This window comes from Pleurodeles waltl, chromosome 5 (genome assembly GCF_031143425.1).
Source record: "Pleurodeles waltl isolate 20211129_DDA chromosome 5, aPleWal1.hap1.20221129, whole genome shotgun sequence".
Classification (NCBI taxonomy): domain Eukaryota; kingdom Metazoa; phylum Chordata; class Amphibia; order Caudata; family Salamandridae; genus Pleurodeles; species Pleurodeles waltl.
Window position 1 is genome coordinate 599,716,994 of NC_090444.1, and position 19,617 is coordinate 599,736,610.

Consider the following 19,617-nt stretch of genomic DNA (forward strand, 5'->3'; position numbering starts at 1 on the left):
TCGACCCTCATAGCAACATAATATGAAGAAGTACTTAAAAATGTTTCCCCTATTTTCTATAAATTAATTTGATGGTACGTGGCATCTGTGACAACCAGTTTTTGTCTATCCTCCTTTAAATCTTTATCTATCTTTACTTTTTTTATGTCAGGCAAGATACAAATATGCCTGACGTGATTATTGTATCCTAAAGTTTTACAAAAATGTGGTCCCATAGGGAATAGATTGCATATAATATACACTGTAGGGAAATAGATAGAATGTATATGTTTTTACAGAACAGCATACCAGACTCTTTCTTCTCTGCCACTGAAGGAGTCAAACATTGCCAAATGGTTTGATCTAGGATTTGTCATATAGTACTTGCAAATCTCCTCTTCTCACGTTGTACAGACTGAAGGATTAACAGATGTTTCAATGGCTCTTAGTGCCAGCTAGACAAGCCCCCGATTCAACTCCCCCCCAGAGTGATTACAGGTAACCTGAAGAATCAGGGATTAAGGAAATGGTTAGTACTGTTGGGATGGAAATGTACTAGCAACAGAAAAGGCTGAATTGTGAACAGTGAAGTGGGAGGGATTGGTGTGACATGCCACAAAGATAGGTAATGGCTCTCCAACTCTCTGAAGAGTCAAGTCTTTCCATACTGACTAAAAACTACCAAACCATCACACATTTCACAGACTGCTTTGACACTTCCACCTATACTACTTTCTCAGTTTCTTTGTACCACTTGTGCTTAGTTTGTATCAAGAATGCCACGCATTTCATCAGATCCCTGTGGCATGCTAACGGATGACTACAGATGTGGTTAGATGTTGAATGTGACTAGGTGGTAGAGCAAAGTATGTTATAGTGCTATCTTAGAATTGGTAGATGACATAAATGCTTCCTAAATGCATAACTTGGAGTGCTCTATTCTTGATGCTAAAGGAAGAGGTTTGCTTGCTTGCCCTCCGTATGGGAACTGAAAAAATGGATGGTGGACTAAGACAGGAAACAAATCGATTCACAGTCTCCTGGCCTGTGTCATACATCATCACTTATCACCAGTGAATACACTTTTTAATAACCTCCGTGATTTTGAGAGTGCAATGATATGGAATTAAATACAGGAAGGCAATAAAATCATACACCATTTCCTAAATTGTGCATTGTTGTGGAAAAATGAAAATATTAGTTTGCCATGTAGGCATGTAGGGCTTGTGGTAGACTCTTAAGAATAGGATCTGAGGCTTGGTGAAGCAAGCTAAATGGAAGACTCCTAGATTTAGTACGATTATTAACCGATCTGCATAATACCTACTAACAACTCCATGTCAATACCCAGCTAACTCTACCTGTCATCTTTTGTACTTGGTTGGTTGGTTCAAACGACACCCAGAGAAACTATCAATCCATTAAGGGTGAGGGTAAGAATGCATGATCCCCTTAGAGCTCACTGCTGCTCTACTCCTACGATGCATACTCTACTTTGGCTCCAATGGCTGTTACAGAAGCAGTGGTGCCATCTGCCTTCAGACACAAGTGCCCTTGCTGCCAACTCCTGCATATGGCCCATTTATATCAGCACTCCATGTTGTTCCTTTTATGATTTTACTATCTATTCCAGCAATTTGTTTAGTGATGTGTTTCTCCTAAAAACTGGCACTTACTACATACTGAAACAAGCATTTGCAACGCAACAATTCTCGCATTTGTTCGAGTTAGAGACGTTAGCCTTATAAACTCCTAACTGGACTTTTCTTGCCACATAAATTGAAAATTAAAAGTAAAATAGTTTCACATAAGCGAGCCGATTCACAGCGGCACCGCCGGCATGAGCATCAGTGTGAAGAGACACACAAAAGGAAAAAGAAGTTTGCTTGCAGTCAAACTTAGCGGAAAAAGTGCAATCAGCCGTTTAACAGGGATGATGGCCAAGGCGGTAAAAAAAAACTCCCCAAGGAGGACAAACACAAGCCATTAACAATGTCATTAAAGGATTTTTGAAGGGCAAGCCCACGAACGAGTGGTAGCGATGGGCGTGACGTGGGCTTTCTTAAAAGCCCTGATACACATCAACACTTCGGAAAAGCAGTGCTTGCGCGCTCCTATGCTCAACCTAAAAGGGATCAACTAACCAGTTCAGATTTTAATACCACATCTTCTTGTTCACAAGAGAATATGTGGTGTTTTTGTTAGACCGAAACTTGAAGCCTAACCTCCCTTATATGGGAGAATTAATTTCCCAAGTCCTGGAATCCACAGATACGGCAACTGATCCAGCTCCAAATTGACTTTTCATTGTGTTTTTTCCTATGATCATTTATATATCTTTCCTCCTACTTACACTCTCCATAGAACAGAGAATCATTCTAGACCTAATAAAAAGGTCTAGTACTTCCCCTTACATAAAGGACAATCTAGACCCAATTCTACTGATAAATATACATCAATCACCAAGTTGCCACATTTAGCCAGGTTGCTTGAAAATGTTATCATCTTAAAAGCAGAAAAAAAGATCAGTGATACTAACCATTTTTTCTTATTTTCCATCATGTTTTAGGCCTAGATGTGGGTCAAAATGTACAATTACTGACTTCTAGACGGAATCAATGTATGCCAAAGATAAACGAGCAGGCTCCCTCCTACTTATATTGGACCTATCTCCTGTATTTCATATCATACACCATAATCTCCAGCCAAGGTGGCATATGCTGATCATCCTAATAGAAAACGGTTCGATCAGTCCTACATTTGGACCCACTATTTACATCTTTAAGAATCCACGAGTAGATACTGAATTATGCCTATCACTTGCAAGACTGTATTAAATGATCACACAAATCTACACCTATGTTTGAATTAGAAAACGTCCTGAAAGAATTAGAAATTTAGGGGCATATTTATACTCTGTTTGCGCCGAATGTGCGTCACAAATTTTGACGCACATTCGGCGCAAACCTTGCCCCATATTTAGACTACGACCCCCGAACCGCGGACGTCAAAAAACCTCTGTGTGCGTCATTTTTTGGATGCAGGAAACTGCCTTGCATTAATGACATGCATGGTAGACGTTCCCGTCCCAAAAATGACTTTAAGGCTTGTGCGCCTTATTTATACTCGGCAGGCCTTAACAAACGTCGCACAGCCTGATGTGCGCCATTTTTTTGCGCCTGTGTGAGGGCAGGCGTTAAGGGACCTGTGGGCTCACTTTCATGGACTCAGACCATGGAAACAGCCCACAGGTGCCCTTCCCTGCCCCGAGGGACACCCCTTGCTACCCTCGCCCACCCCAGGAGGACACCCATGGATGGGTGGACCCATCCCAGGTAAGTACAGGTAAGTTGAGATAAGTATTATTTTTTTTATTTTTTAAAGTGGTATGGGGGGCCTAATTTGGGCCCCCTACATGCCACTATGCCCAATGTGTTTTTTTCTTTTTGGGGGCATGACTCCTGTCTTTGCTAAGACAGGAGTCATTTCAATAGGGGTTGTGCGTCAAAACATGGCTCAAGTCCGGTTTGAGCCATGATTTTTTACTCAAACCTGACTTGCACCATTTTTTGTCGCACAACCCCCATTTCCCACTACGCCGGCTAATGTCAATCCTTAAATAAGGCGCCCGCATGGCTCGTAGGAATGGCATAAGACAGCGGTAAAGTTTTCTACGCAAACCAACCCCGGCGCTGGTTTACGTCAAAAAGTATAAATATGGGCCTTAGCGGCAAGACAGATTTTAGTGGTATCTGAAGCGTGGGAGAAAAGAGGGCTCATTGTTGGATGTTTCAGCAGTGGTTACAAAATTGGTGATTTCAAGCAGTCCATATAGAAACCGGAAAGCAGGGAGTGATTGGGGAGAGTGGAGATATAAAAGATTTAAAATGTAGGGCATAAAAGAGTCTTGTGGGGAACAGGATGACCAGATTACATAAAGTACTGGGAAGGGTGTTGGAGGTAGAGGGAAAGAGAAAGAGTCAAGTTGGAATGAAAAAGGAGGTAATGAGCAGTGTGTAGGAGGGAAGTGTGCCGAATAAGATGGTGCTGAGTGAGTTTTGTTTAGTGATGCTTTTAAGCTGTGAGTTTAGATACAGCTACATTAACAAAGGTTGGAGAAAGGAAAGAATTAATAGTTTGTAACAACTTCTGAGGGTTTTGTGTTAGAGAGGATGTAAGGTCAATATAAAAAGTGGATTTCACATATTCAAGGGAAGAGGTGAGATTAGTCAGAGCCATTTATTCGGAACAGAGATAAGTTTGGTTGTCAGATTCTCTCCAATAGCATAGAAGAAAGTGTACCAGAAACTTTAGTGTTTGGATGAAGAGTATAATTTATAGTTGTGAACACGAGTCCAGAGAGTGGGATTTGAATCTTCACTAATGCTGGTGATCAATTGTGTTTTTGCATATTGGGGTAGTGGTCATAGTAAAAGGGGTTGTTAGTCTATTTGTTGTTAGTCTATTCCCCTATTAACACAATCCTCTAAGTCATCTTTGATAACCTGTCAAGTATGTGTCCGGTAGGGTATGAACTATTCCTTATTCGATTGCTGTTTCTTCAACTAAATTCAAGTGATGAATAAGTGTTTGGTTGTGAAACTATGGCCCTGATTTAACAAAATGACGCACAACTGTGCTAGCGCAGTTGCGCATCAACAAAATTACAGCTGGCTAATGCCATTCCTTTGCGCCATTCATGTGCCATATTTTAAAAAGTGACACACCATGGTGCTAATGAAAGCTTAGCATCAAAAAATTGACGCTTAGCATTGTGACATGCTGGAAAAAAAATGACGGTAATGCTGAAAAAGTGGCATTAGATCGTTTTGCTACACTTTTTTTACGATAAACATGTTAGCACCATATTTAATAGCAATAGCATTTTTTTTTAAAACATGCGAGCAAGAAAAAAAATTGGGAGACAAGCAGGAGATTGCAGGCCAGGAGAGACTCCAGAGAGATCCCAGTGAGACCAGTACCAGCCAGGAGGGACCAGCAAAGACCCAGGAGAAGGAGAAGAAGAAGCAGAAGTGTCGCTTAAATGAGGAGGAGAATGACATCTTAGTCAGAGTGATGGAGTACCAACAATAGCTCTTTGTCACCTCCAAATTGGCAATAAGTAAGCAATAGTAGATAAAGTCAATATCATGGCAAAGGTGAAGAGGACTGTCACTGTGAGAAGCGATGGCACGATTGCAAGCGCATAACTAAAGAGAAACTGGCCAACAAGTGAAAGGCAGCACTGAAGACTGGAGGTGGAAGTCCCACACCCCAGGAGGACCTGGATGAGCTGGAGGAGATGGTGGCAGTGGTCACCCTGGAGGAGCTGGTCACTTGAATCGCAGGACAGCGCAGACTACCAAGACCTACCACAAATGCACGGTAAGTTGCCGAGGGGGGGACTATCTGGAAATTTACAAATGGCAGAAGGGGGAGGCACATAGTAAAGACTGAATGCATGCAAAAGGGTTGCAATGGGACACATGGTGCCAGAATAAAAAGGCCCCATCGCCACAGGAGCCTCACTTTTAGTGATGCTTTAGTGGCTCACTGCACTCTTCCATATACACAACGTGGTGTTAAGCCACCTATTGTGGCTTAACGCAGCCTTGTAAATATGGCCCTCACACACACAGCACTTTGCAAGGAAGGTGTGTGCAATCAGTGTGGCTGTGGCTGTGCCACAGCAACCCTCATTGTATATTGTTGTTGCCCTAGATTTAAGACTACATGTGAACCCGAGGCCCGACTAAATCCAACACCACCCCAGGGGTGGTGTTAGGGTGGCACAACAAGGCAAAATGACTTCCTCCTCCTCGTGTCATTGCCCATCTTATGTGTGCTGCAACTTGCAGCACACATAGAAAGTACAAATGCCCAGAAAAGATTGGATTTTCAACAGGAAGGTGTCCCTTTCTGCCCAAATCCATCACCCCTGCAGCGCAGCCATCCTTGCACCATGGCGCAAGGTTGTGTGCATTGGTGCTCGGCAGCAAAAATTACGCTGATGCAGGGGCCAACACCGGGCTGTGCCATATACTCCTTAAAATTGTGCATCCAACCATATTGAAAGTAATGGAGTGCAGCACTGACAAATGTGACGCTACATTGCACTCCGTCATTTTCCTTGAAACCTGGGCAATAATGGGCCGACACTTAAGATGCACCCACACATTCCCCCTTATATGCACCAAACATTTTTCAGCCATCCCAAAATCGCTTCACTGTTGCCACTGATCCACCTGCCCATGTATAACACCCATGTGTAAGAGCCCCTAGCCCCACCCGAGCCTTACTTTTCGGGATGCTCCGGTGGCTTTAACCACTGCTTCATATTTACAAGGAGGTGTAATGCCACTTTTTGTGGCGTTATGCCTCCTTGTAAATATGGGTCCTTTCGACACAGTTTCCTGTGTCAGAGGGATGTACAATGAGTGTTGCAGTAGGCGTTGCACTGCAACACCCAATGCTTGTGACGCTGCCCCAGATTTATGAGACATTGTATATCTGTGGCAGCGTCAAAAACTAACGCCACCCCAGGGTTGACGTTAGCATGGCAAAAGGAGGAGGCATGCTTTTATTCCTCCTCATTTTTTGCTTTTTCCATGTGTGCTGCATTCTGCACCACACATAGAAAGATCAAAATTCCATGGGTGATTGTTTAAGTGCAAAAAGTTGCCCCTTCCTGCACATAAACAATCATTCCAAAATTACACTTTGTTACTTCTATGTGCGCTGCATTTTGCAGCACACATAGAAGTGTCAAATCGCTAATATAGATTGTTTATGTGCAAGAAGGGACACCATCTTGCACATAAATAATCTATCCCCCCCAAGGCAGGCACCCTTGCACTATGGTGCAAGGATGCCTTTGTTGGCACAGGAGCTTAATTCAGTGCCGGCGCATGGGAATACTCAGGGGTGTGCCGTATTCTTGTGAATACAGTGCATCCCCGCATTTTAAAAGTGATGAAGCACCATTTTTGAATAAATCAGGGCGTCAGCGTGTAACATGTCCTACGATATTCACACAGGGTGGCCCAACAACAACTCTCACACGCCTCAATGCACCATTTGAAAATGGCCACAAAAGTGAACATATCAAACATATGGGGCATGTTTGTGATCATCATTTGTGCTGCTGTACAAGTAGCTTCCATTTCAGAGTGTAACAAGATTGCCTGTGTTGTGGGAAGGGTTGGTGTTGTGCAGAAAGGGACACCTTCATGCATAAGAACAGTCACAAGTGGCATCAATGTCGCATTACGGGCCCAAGGTCACTAGCCTATAATGCAACAGTACCATCATACAAATAGTTGCCAATGTGGATCCAAGCTGCCCATTCCCCTTGTGCCTCATTATCAAAGTCACAAAATGCATGCATTGATCAACATTGTACATCCTTACACCAACATATGCGGGTGGCAGATATGCTGTATGCAAGGAAATGTACCTAATGCTGGGACAGCCAAACTACTGGGGCTGACAATCCATAAAGGTTGCACTGTGCCATCTAATTACCACATGTGTGAGGCATGCTAAGGGCAGATGACAAAGTTACACAAGCATTGTAAGCAATGGACCTCCCTGTGCTTTGCTGCACTAGTGCATCATTCATGGTGCCAGTGCAGTAAAATGCCAAAATAGTGACAACACTTATTAAACTACAGTAGGAATGTCCACCATGGTGAACAGGAATGTAAGTGATGTGCTACCATGGTGCCAGTGGCTGGGGAAGGGGCCTGCAAGGAATATGGTGGTGTGGGATCAGTGCACAAAATACCTTAAAAGGTTGCCCTAGGTGTGATGCACAATGCAACACTTAATAAGCAACTACAATCTGGGGTCTGTAACATATCACTGAGCAACAGTAGCAAGTAAATGATGAGTTTTGTCAACAGCCACTACAGTCAAAGATTGACATTTCACTATCCCATTGCAGAGGATGATGGCTTTATCTCCTGCTGACCTGCCTATCCTGGATTTTACAGATGACGTAGATGACCAGCTGCCGATCATCAGTGTAGAGACTCTCCAGGATGTGCTAAGTTCCTTCCAGACACCACCTCCAGCCGCAGGGAGGACACACAGCGTTGAGTCTCCACATGAACCACTCAATAGCAACACACATCACTAACCAGTCCTGCCACAGCCCTGGACTCTGAGGACCCAGGTATCACCTTTCAGAGGACAGTGGTAGGAGTCCAGCGGGAGCTGGCACAGCAGGTGCGGATGGGGAGGGTGGGGCTGGAGACCATGGCAAGCAGCCTAGAGGGAGCACAGAGGTGCCTCAGTTTGAATAAGGACGACTCAGCTGCCATCAGAGGCACCCACTCCGTGGATCTCCAGCAGTCCCTGGCCGACATAGCTGCAGTCAGTGATGCCGTATGTGTTCCCACAAATGGCAGCTGCTAGGACCTTAAATTCCACATCTCTATCCCCTGATGTGTGTGTGCCCCCTGGACTTCAACAACAGCACCACACATGGCACAGGAGGCACCACACACATCAGAGGATTAAGATGTGGAAGGAACAACATTCACACGAGAAAAAAAACAGTAGCACCAGTCTGTGCCGCATGGACAGTTTCTCCTTAGTCATGTGCTTAAGATCAAGCTAATGTTGTGACAGCTGGCAATGTGCCCTATTCACTCAGCCACTGTTAACTTATTTTCTATGGACTCTATTCCTACCTATTGTCAATTTGCTAAGTCGCTAATGCACACTTCTCCTACACATGTCTCATGACATGTCCCTCACTCTTGGACTCTGAATGTACATCAAATGGCTCAGGATTTCTCATGGATATTGTACTGCATTGGAAACTTAGTTTGTACATGTAAATAAATCACCATAATTACACGTATCATGTACTTTTCAGTGTTCAGTTAACTCATATAAATGTCTGCATTGTGTGAAGCATTGTCAATGAGAACAGAACCAAAAGGCAGGTGTGGCTTACTGTCAACCATAAAGGCACACACTAGGACACAAACATAACAAAGGTGAATGATATTATTGTGGACTTACAGAGCCTCCCAAGCATGTATTGAACATATATCCATGCAAGTTGACATTTGGCCTGAATAGTTCAGAACCCAAGTGTCAGGAAATTTCCCTGACAAATGTACCAATACAAAATATCTGTGAGGAAGTGAAGCACATATTTAAGACTGTGACAGACACCTGTCAGTGTGCCATTATCCATACCCCAAATAAGATGGAGTTTAATGTGCAAAACCTTTCTAAAATGATTGTGACAGACCTTAGCAATGACAATTGATGTTGCATCATTACCTGTCAAAGATATTGTATTCATACACAATCAGAGTGTCAGGAACTATGCTGAAAACTGTCTTGAGTAGCTGATGTCATAGTGCTGCCAAACAGACTGCTCCTCAGTCATAATGGATACACATAGTCATACATGTAAATCAATACGTAATGTATACCCTAAGGCATTTCCCCAACGTGGCCAGTACAGACATCAGAACACCCAGACTGTCAATCATCATGGACACCTAATTGTCAACAAATTACAGGATTTATTGCCACCTAAAAACACAACCTATTAAAAAACGAACCTACTCACAAACCTACAGTAAGCTAACCTAACTTAACCTAACCCTACAGCTATCTCTCCTATTCTAAACTTAACTTATACACATAATGTCACTCAATAAATATTCTCCCCCTGCCCCCTTATTAGTAGACAATAGATGTGTAGGACAACATGAACTAAAGCTACACATAACTTCTCCTATGTTCTAAACAAATATATGTACTTTTTATTATTTTTTTGTACATATACCCCTAAACATAACCCCCACCCAACTCCCCCAATCAAAAACAATGCCTAAATCCCACCCCCAAACTACACTAACTATATCCTACATCTAACCTATTCTATCCTACTTAGTGTGTAACCCCTAAAACCCATGAAAACTTTAAGCAATGCACACTGGAGAATGAAAGGTCCAGGGAAGTGGTGAGTGGACACACCTACATCTTCTTCAGCTTCCTCTTGATACATTTTAGTAATCTGTAATTTCTGTCATTGTTTGCTTCAAGTCTGGCCAACTAGTCTTGACCTCAGCCAGGTCTTTACACATTTCTACCTCAAAGCTGGACCCAGCGGCAGATGGTGGGGGCTGTTGCAGTGCTGTCTGGTGTGCTGCAGATGTTGAGGATGCCAGATGTGAAGGAGCATTACGGACTGTGGATGCTGAGGACACTCCTTTAGTTGAGGTGGTTGCAGGCTGCTGAGCTGGTCCTTAAATAGGGAAGGCCTTTGAACTCCCGGGCAACTTTTCCGTGTTATACCAGTAAGCCAACAACAAGGGCAAGAACCAAGTCCATGCAATTCTGCCTAGCAAGCATCTACAGTATTTTGTACATTTCACGGGGATAATGGCTCTCCAAAGTTGCACACTATAGCCAAGCTGTGAGAGGGTCTAAGGCCTCCTTGTACCACATTAGCATCATAAGCTAAATGACACTAGCCAGGCACAACAAGGCACAATGGTCAGCAGAAAAGCAACAAAGTGGTGCAATACCTGTATAGTGTCACTTTGTCACCTCTTGACCCACATTAGGCCTGTGCCAGGCATGAAGTATGCAAGGGTGGTGTTACCCCGGTAAGGTGGCTGCCAAAATGGTACACTGCAATCTAAGAGATTCAGCAGCCTTTTTTTGTTTTTTCTACTTTTAATGCCAGTTCGGAGCTGGAATTAAAAGGGGGCACACCATTGGTCATAAAGGGCCCCTACGTACAGTCCAGGGTTAGCATTAGATTCTCTTGCACTAACCATGAATAGTACATAATTTCCATCAAGATGTTAACCACAATTGGCACATACCCCACACCATGGTGCACCGTATATCATATACAGCACACACATGGTGGCAGATGGAGGGAGCTAAGGACCACAAGAGAAGTGGCGCAGCACTGGGTGCAGTGCCTATTTACTTTTATTTGCTCTATCTGTGCACAAACCTAATACACCTCCCAACTACCAAGTACACACTCATCATGCACATTTCATACATGCGTGATGTGATCATGCTCGCTTACAACTATCACGATGGCTAAAACCTGTTGTTTCATCTGCACACATCTTATTTGCTACAATCTATGGACTTGTCCCACATCCATCTCGAGAACAGCGCAAGTCTCAATGTGTACTCAACTGACTGTTGTCCTTTACAAAAGAGCTCCTTGTATGTTCAGTGCCTCACTTCATTAATGAAGATCAGAGAAGCACCGGGGGTGCAAGTGTCTCCTTGCGAAAGGCCTTTGGAGAGCTCTTCCCAGGTACATTTATTGTACCATGTTCTGACTAAATTTGCTTTGCAGAATGCCAGCACCTCTGACACATATCATGACTGACATCAGAGTGGTAGTCGCCATTAAGAACATTTCCTGAAACCCAATAATCCATGGCAGCACACGTTGGCACCTTTGCAACATTTAATTTATCCCACATCCTCAGCATGCCATCAGATATGATGTTGATACCCAAAGATAGATGATGGTGTCTAAATTTACACACATGCCATTTATACGCGGCTTACTACACATCAAACCCTCTCAGACACAACATTGTATGTACAAATTTGACATACAAGGTGAAACTTACTGGTTGCATCGGGGTCTTCAAAAGTAGACACCTCGCCTATGGTGTAATGTTGAGGTCCGCCTGCAAGACGTGAAAGGAAAACATTGTTTTATGATTTGTAAATAAAGATTAGCATGACAACTGTTACACATTTCACTTGTTTAGCTGCGTGACCTAGTCAACGTTAGGAATAACCCACTGCCAACATATCAGTCAGACAGACATAGGTAGCTCCCAAAAACATATATAGCAATGTGATTCCCCCATACATACGTCTCTGATTCATACGCCACACTTACTGGGGGACAGGACACTGTTAATTGTGCGAAGCTTAGGGGCAGATAACAGTGAAGTGTTGCTGCACCCAGTGCACCGCCACTTTCCTTGCACCCCTTAGCACCCCCTAACGCCACCATGTGTGCACCGTATCTAAGATAAGGTGCGCCACGGTGCAGGGTAGGGGGCAATGGCATCATAGTTGTTGAATGTATTGATGTACAGTTCAGGGTTAGTGCCAAGAATTTGGTCCAACCCTGAACAGTACATAGTGGCACATCAAAATTAATGGTGAGACCCCTTTTGATGCATGGTCTGAGCAGGTGTAGGAAATGCAAGAATAATTAACACAAAGATATCTCTCTGGTTCCTTTGTGCCTTTCATTATTTGACCCACCTCTAACGGGGGAATGGCCCCTTCCAAATATCATACATGGCATAGGCATAATGTTGCCCATAGGCTCAAAAAGTGGCACAATGCATGCATTGTGCAACTTTATCACATTTTCTGCTACATTATGCCTGAGCCAGCCATTATGTATGCAAAGTGGGTGTTTGCCTATTAGGGGGCTGAAGAAATGGCACATTGAAACCTAAAGGAACATTTAGCTTCATTTTGTTTTGCACATTTTTACACCTGCTCAGAACATGTGTTAAAAAGGGGGCACACCATTATATGTTGATGGCCCACTATGTACTGGTCAGGGTTTTTGGCAAATTACTGGGAATAACACTGAACAATACATCAATATCATCAAAAAATATGACTCAATGGCCCCTAACCTGTGCCATGGTACGCCGTATGTTACATACAGAGCACACATGGTGGCAGTAGGGGCGGTGCTTAAGGGTGCAATGAAATACCATCCTGAAACAGCAGCAAACACATCAACTCCCACAAATCGTTTAGGTGGAGGGAGCTCATTGCATCCCAGGTGCACTATGAAAATGTGGAGCACACCCTTGTCCCATCATAGCAAGACTCATAACTGTCCGATACCAGGACGTGAGTCACCAAGCAGTTTACTGTGCCCCTCCATTGCATATAGGTAAATCTCGGGTTACTTTTGTCCCCAATTTCTGTCTTTGGGTCCAGAGGCTGTACTGCAGTTTTCTCTACGTGAAGAAGGCTCTGAGGGAACAGGTCTGCAAGAAACAATGACTTGTCCTGCGCAGCTTTGATCAGTAGCACCATGCAAATCTCACTTTTTATCAAGCCCAGAAGCTGGTCATGATTGGCTGGATTGAATGTCAGGTGGCAAAGAGGTCATGACACTGCAACCGCTCTAAGAGGCGTTGGGGTGGCCACATGGCAAATGAGAATAGTGAAACATTTGAAGCAGGGATACGGGTCAAAACACGTAACACCTAGCCTGGGGCATTGTCCTGGTCACCCAAACACATCTTGAGACCCCTGGGGAGACGAGAGGGGCTTGAATGATCGTAAATGTGGCCCTGGATATGCACCCAAAGCATCTTGTGGGTAGACTAGGAGCAGGCTGTGATGGTCCTGAATTGGTAATAGGGACCAAGATTGAGACAGAGGATAGGAGACCCCAAGGGGCATATTTAAGAGCCCCAGCGCCATCTACAGACACATTAGCGTCCTTTTTTTACGCTAATGTTTTGTTGCGCCAGTCAAAATGTATGCAAAGGGGGCATTCCCCTGTTGGGGGGGGCAAAAAAATGGTGCAAGGAAATCTAACAGATTTTTTCAGCACTTTTAACGTCTGCTCAGAGAAGGCGTTAAAAGAGGGCACACCATTGTTTATAATGGGCCTCTATGTGTTCAGCAGGTGTAGTGCCAAAATGTTGCCACTATTCCTGCAGAGTACATCAATAGTGTCATAAAAAATTACGCTATTGCCCCCTACCCTGCACCATGATGCCCCATATTCTAAACAGGGTGCACACAGGGTGGCGGTGGGGGGTCAGTAAAGGGCGCAAGAAAAGAGGCGCTGCACTGTGTGCAACGCCTCTTTTCTTAAATATGCCCCCAACTTGGTAAAGACATTCCAGTAAGGGGGTTGGTGGGGGCCAGAAGGTGATAGTGACACATTCTAGTTAGCAGTATGTTTGGTTGGGGCAAAAGGTGCTACATGAAGTTGGGGAGATGGGAAGTCTGGAATCTGCAGTGAAGTGTAGCAGGGAGGGGGAGTGATGAGTGCAGAAGTGTCATTGGATAGATGTTGTAGTTAATGTTCAGGCAAGATATATATGGCCAGTCAACATAACTGAGGCACACAGATTATTCACTCTCACAGTCTGAACCCCAACCAGCTTAGGGTGGGCACCCCGTGTGTGATTCTTTAACCATGCAGCGGGATGTCCAAAGTTAGTATGTCAAACCTAAGGGTAGTATCCTGGAATGTCAATGGCCTAGGCAACAAAGTCAAATGGGAAGTGGTGCCCCAGTACATCAAACCAGATTCCCCTGAGATGGTTCTCCTACAAGAGACTCACCTTCTAGTTAATAGGTATAATGCCCTACACTGCTGGGGAAATAAAAAGTCTGCTAATGTGGGCCATACCACCTCCTCTAGAGGAGTAGTAATGTTTGTGAGGAGAACGCTGCCCCTTGTCATTTGGCAAAAATGATTCAATCCGCTGGGTCCCTATGGGGTGCTCACTGGGACCTGGGATGGGGGGGCATCTTAAGCATACCTTCAGTAGTTATCACAGCATGACTTCACGACTTGGTACTACCAGCCCTGACTACTCTCCTGCACAGTCTTCTAGATGGGGAAGTGATCATGTGAGGAGACATCAATGCAATGCCGAGTGATAGCATTCACCGACATCCCCCCCATGACTATTAGCAGACTTCCTCACTGCCCAGGGACTGGAAGATGTATGGTGTACCCTTAACCCAGCAAGCCAGCACTTCATCCTTTTACTTGGGGGTACATCATTGTCTCTCCTGAATTGATGATTTTCTCATGCCAGCTCACCAGCTGTTTAAAGTCATTGAGGCCACTAACTTAACCAGGGGTATTTCTTACTATTCTCTCCTCTGGCTAGTGTATGTTTGGCCGAGAGGCCAAACACTACCCACATCATATTGAGCCCTTGGTGCCTTAAAGAGCCAAAAATTTAAGAATGGATGTTAGCTGCAAAAGGCTATTATTTTCAGGGAAACAGCACATCAGTTGAGTCTCCACTCACATTGTGGGTGGGCTATGAGACAGTAGTCAAGGGGGTGGTTCTCATGATGATGGTACAGGGGAAACAATTGAAAGTGACAACTTGAAGGCTCTTGATCTTGTGTTTTTGTCCCTTGAGGCTGGCTTACCTGATGAGGAGGTATCAGAGGGAGCCCTTATCCTAGCTCTGAAGCAAAAATAATACTGTGTCCTGGCCCAGGAAGCTGTGAATATGCACCATAGGGCAACACACCACAACATCAATGTAATGGGGGACACAACAGGAAAAATATTGGCCTGGCTGGGCAGGTATGAGGCAACAGATAGATGGCTTCCTAGGATCCAAAAGGAGTCAGGGGAACGTGCTAATAGTGGACAAACCATAGCCCAAATGTTTGCCCACTGCTGTGGGAAAATCGATTATGCAAGGTATTTTGTCACAGAAAACAAAGCAGGCGAGCTCCTAGGTGACACCGCCCACCCAACCCTCACTACAGTAGAAAGGGAACCCTTAGAAGATGCACTTTCACTGGAAAAAATTGTAAGGATCATCAGGGAGGTGAAGCCCGTCAAAGAATCAGGGCCCATCAGGGTAACAATGGAACCCTATAAGTTGACACCACTTACCTCTGAACCAGATGTATGCCAGAAGGGGTGAGTACTCCCGTTAGACTAGTGCCAGGCTTCCATAGTGGTCATCGACAAAGAAGGGAAGCCCAGGGAGGGCAGTATCTGTTCTCTGGGTCTACAGATAAGACACAGTTCAAAAAAATATCTAAGACCTAGCCAAGCATCCAAGGAATCACCACACCGATTCTTGGTAAATCAAGTGAAACAATGGGAACTGATGATGCATGTTGTCCACAAACAAGCAAGCTGTCATTCCCCAGTATATGATAGTGCAAGCCTGACATCAAGTGCCTCAAAGGTAACAATACATACTTGGCCATGGGATCACAAATGTACAGGTGAATTTCTGTAGGGGACTGTGCATTGTAGTGCAGATGATCCATCATGAGGATGGCAGATCACCACCCAATGCCCCCTCAAACCGCTGAGTAGGCTACATTGACTCTTGACACAGTCAGGGGCCTGCTGATTGTGCACAGTGATCTGAGCTGAGATGACCAGAGTCAACCGGTGTTCATACATGCAACAATGGCCCTGTATGGTCATTCAAATTGCAACAAGAGCACTGATGACTAGTGTGCCATCACTGCAAGAGATTGTATTCAATTTCATCAATCTGCCAATGACATCTATGTTTGACTAACTGAACTTTGAAAATGTAAGTTGTTAACACAACATACCTAAATGTATCCACACATGTCCCAGCTAGGTGGGCCAGGCTTGTTGCTGTCAATTTGTGGATGGACAAATTAGTACAGTTTGCATCTTAAAATGTGTACCTGTCACATGAGAACTTACAACTTATCATGACCAGTACAAATGTCCCCCCATTGTGAAACATGTTTAACACAGATATGAGTACACAGTTTTGGGACAATGGCCTACATGTAAGATAGCTGGAATAGACATTTGGTATGTGTCCAATCCCTAAACACACCACTCTATCATGCAGCACATATATATCAGACATATATGTTTTACCCCAAAAAACATGTTGTATATATACCTACAATGACACATGTCAGCATACCATCTTCAGCCTTTTGCATGCATGGGGAACCATACGTTACATGTGTTGCACTGCATCATATAGTCTGCTCCTTACAAAACACCAGTGTGCACATACATGCACTCACATTTAAATGGCTTACAGGATCTTATGCCAGCCTTAGTCAACAGCATCCTTTGCTAGAGATTTGTTAATGGTTGTATTGCACACAGGCCTTCCCATCTTATGTTGTGTATAGTAACGTACAGTCGGAATTCTGACATGCCAATGTGGTAGACCAACAACATGAGTAGCATCCCATATGTACACTCAGTGCATATGTGTAAACATGTATGTGGCTAAGAGTCTTCATACATTGGCACATTTGTAAACGGTATCAGTCCTCACATGCATTTCACAGACACATACATACATATGGTAACACATTCCTATGCTACCGGTACACAATTAAACGCACATGCACACACCTGTAGCCATACCATACAAACTACATAGATGCATAACCTCTGTAATAAGGAATGTGAATATGGGTGCACTGTCAGCCTTTCCTCCAAAACCCACGCATGGCAGTTAAACGTCAAAAGTTTTGACACATATGGTACATCTCCATACAGCGCAAATCACAAAAATTACACCTGGCACCATGTGCGTCTGAACTGTCTTTCTGTCTCAGCTTGCCCGTTATGCATCAAAAATTGTCCTACAAACATCGCAAATTCCAAAATGACACCTGGCCACTGCGTTTCAATTGCGAGTCGACAGGCCTTGTCAGCCTTCATGGAAAACATCCACGCATGGCCGGCATGCATACAAAAAACGTCCTGTATCAGAAAACGTGACGCATGTGCCCAGGAAATGATGTAACAGGACTTCCTTGCTACACTCATGGTAAAGTGAATTTTCTTTCACTTTTACTTTCCAGTCTATTCTGTCTGTGAGTGAGAGAGGTTGTGTGGTGCTGGTTGAGGAGTGGTGGTTGCTGGGAGTTTTGTGCTTTGTCCTGTTGCTGTTCAGTCTTCAGTCCATTTTGTTGTATTTGTAGGTTTTGTGTAGTGTTATTGTCCTGTCATTGTATTTGTATTGTTGGGTGTCAGTTTTTGGGTAGTGTAGTTTGTTGGAGTATTTGGGGTTAGGTGAGCTTCTTATATTTTTTTCTTTTATTGGGGGTCGTAGGTTGCTGTGGAGGGAAACAGCCGGATGTCTGGCAAGGGAAGGGCACAGAGCATGAGTCCAGATGAACTGGGGGAGTTCATTTGGTTAGCGTGCCACTCCCTCCCCAGTATGTTGAAAATGGGTGGCCATGTAATCCTGAGCTACCCTATGGAGGCCAGGAAGCTGCGCTGAGGGAGGGTCCTGTTCCAGCTACGCAGGATCTTCAAGGTGGAGCACACACACCACCAGATAAAGCACCGTTGGGCAGACCTCATTGCCAGGGAAGACGATCTCCTGGATCACCACGTGGATCGGGTTGGCCGACCTGTTGGTAAGTAAACCTGTAGCATTGCAACATCCTTCTTTGCATGTGCATGACAGTAGGGCATATGAATAACTTTAGCATATCATGAGAAAGGTGAGGACATCAAGAGGCAGATTTAAGGGTGGTATTTAGAGGTACCGCTAGTATCCATACCTCGTTTCAGCAGGAAGTCCTCTAAGTTTTCCAACTTCTCTCACAACTGTTCTACTGTGGTTTCACATAATTTTTCACACATGGCCACAGACTCACATTTGCTTTCCACAGCCTATGTAACATTCCCAATAAGTCTATTTTGGTACTCTAATTACTCATGTCAGCTATGAGTAGAGGGAATGACACAATCAAGCATTTTATGTCATTCTTCAAGCACACAATTTACAAGGGTCCATGACTTGTCAGTACATTGATGACTTACATGCACATTTCGAGATGATTGGGTGTGATAAACCTAGACATTAGTGTGTATTGGTCCCTGTATGTCACTCACTTGCTAATACATGTAAGCGGCACTGAGAAGAATGTTCTTAGTATTCTTGTGTGACTTTGTCATTCAGACTTAGCTAGTTTACCTAGCAGACACAACCCTGTCATTGTAGGTACTTGCCAGCCTTTTCCTACCTAGCCCATACATCTGCACAGCAGTCTTCACATATATTTCCTGGATTGCTACAGGCATATGTCAAATCAACACATGTGTGAAATGTGTGTGACAATGTAAAATGTATTAACTACAGACAATGCCTACATTCCACCAACAGATTCATGTGGTAGTGAATTATCTAAAAGATGTTTATTTTTCCCGACTATGGGGCAGATTAAAGTAAAGTGACAAAGAAGCCAGTGCAGCACCACTTTTCTTTCCTCCCTTAGCATCCCCTACCACAACGATGTGTGCACCATATTTACAGACTCCACAACATGGGACAGGGAAGGGGGCAATAGCGGATAAGGTATTTGATGCAATTGATGTACTGTTCAGGGTCCGAGCTAAGATTTAGGCCCTTACCATTAACAGTACTCAGGGTCCTATTAGTACCAATGGTTTGCCCCCTTTAAACAGCTGCTCTGAGCAGTTGTCAAAAGTAGCAGCAATATATGGCACAGTTGTTTTTGTTAGATTCCACTGCACCATTTTGGCTCCCCCCTATCAGCTGTACACTCCGTTGTGTACTTAATGCCTTGCAGGCATTTTGTGGCACAGGGTGTTACAAATTGGCACAGTGCCTGACTTGTGCCACTATGAGTTTCTACTGTGTAGATATTTGCATAGTTGGGCCACAATAGCGTTGCACAAGGATGCACTAGGCCCTCTTAAATCAGGGCCTATGTCCCAAAGTGGTTTGCAACCTTTGTGGTATAGTCATGCTCTCTGAGATATGGGCAATTTACAATTGGTATGTGATGGTGTAAAAGAGTATGCCATGTACATTCTGAGTTTATGTCATTTTATTGAATTTTTTACATGGTGATTCTTGGAGGCAG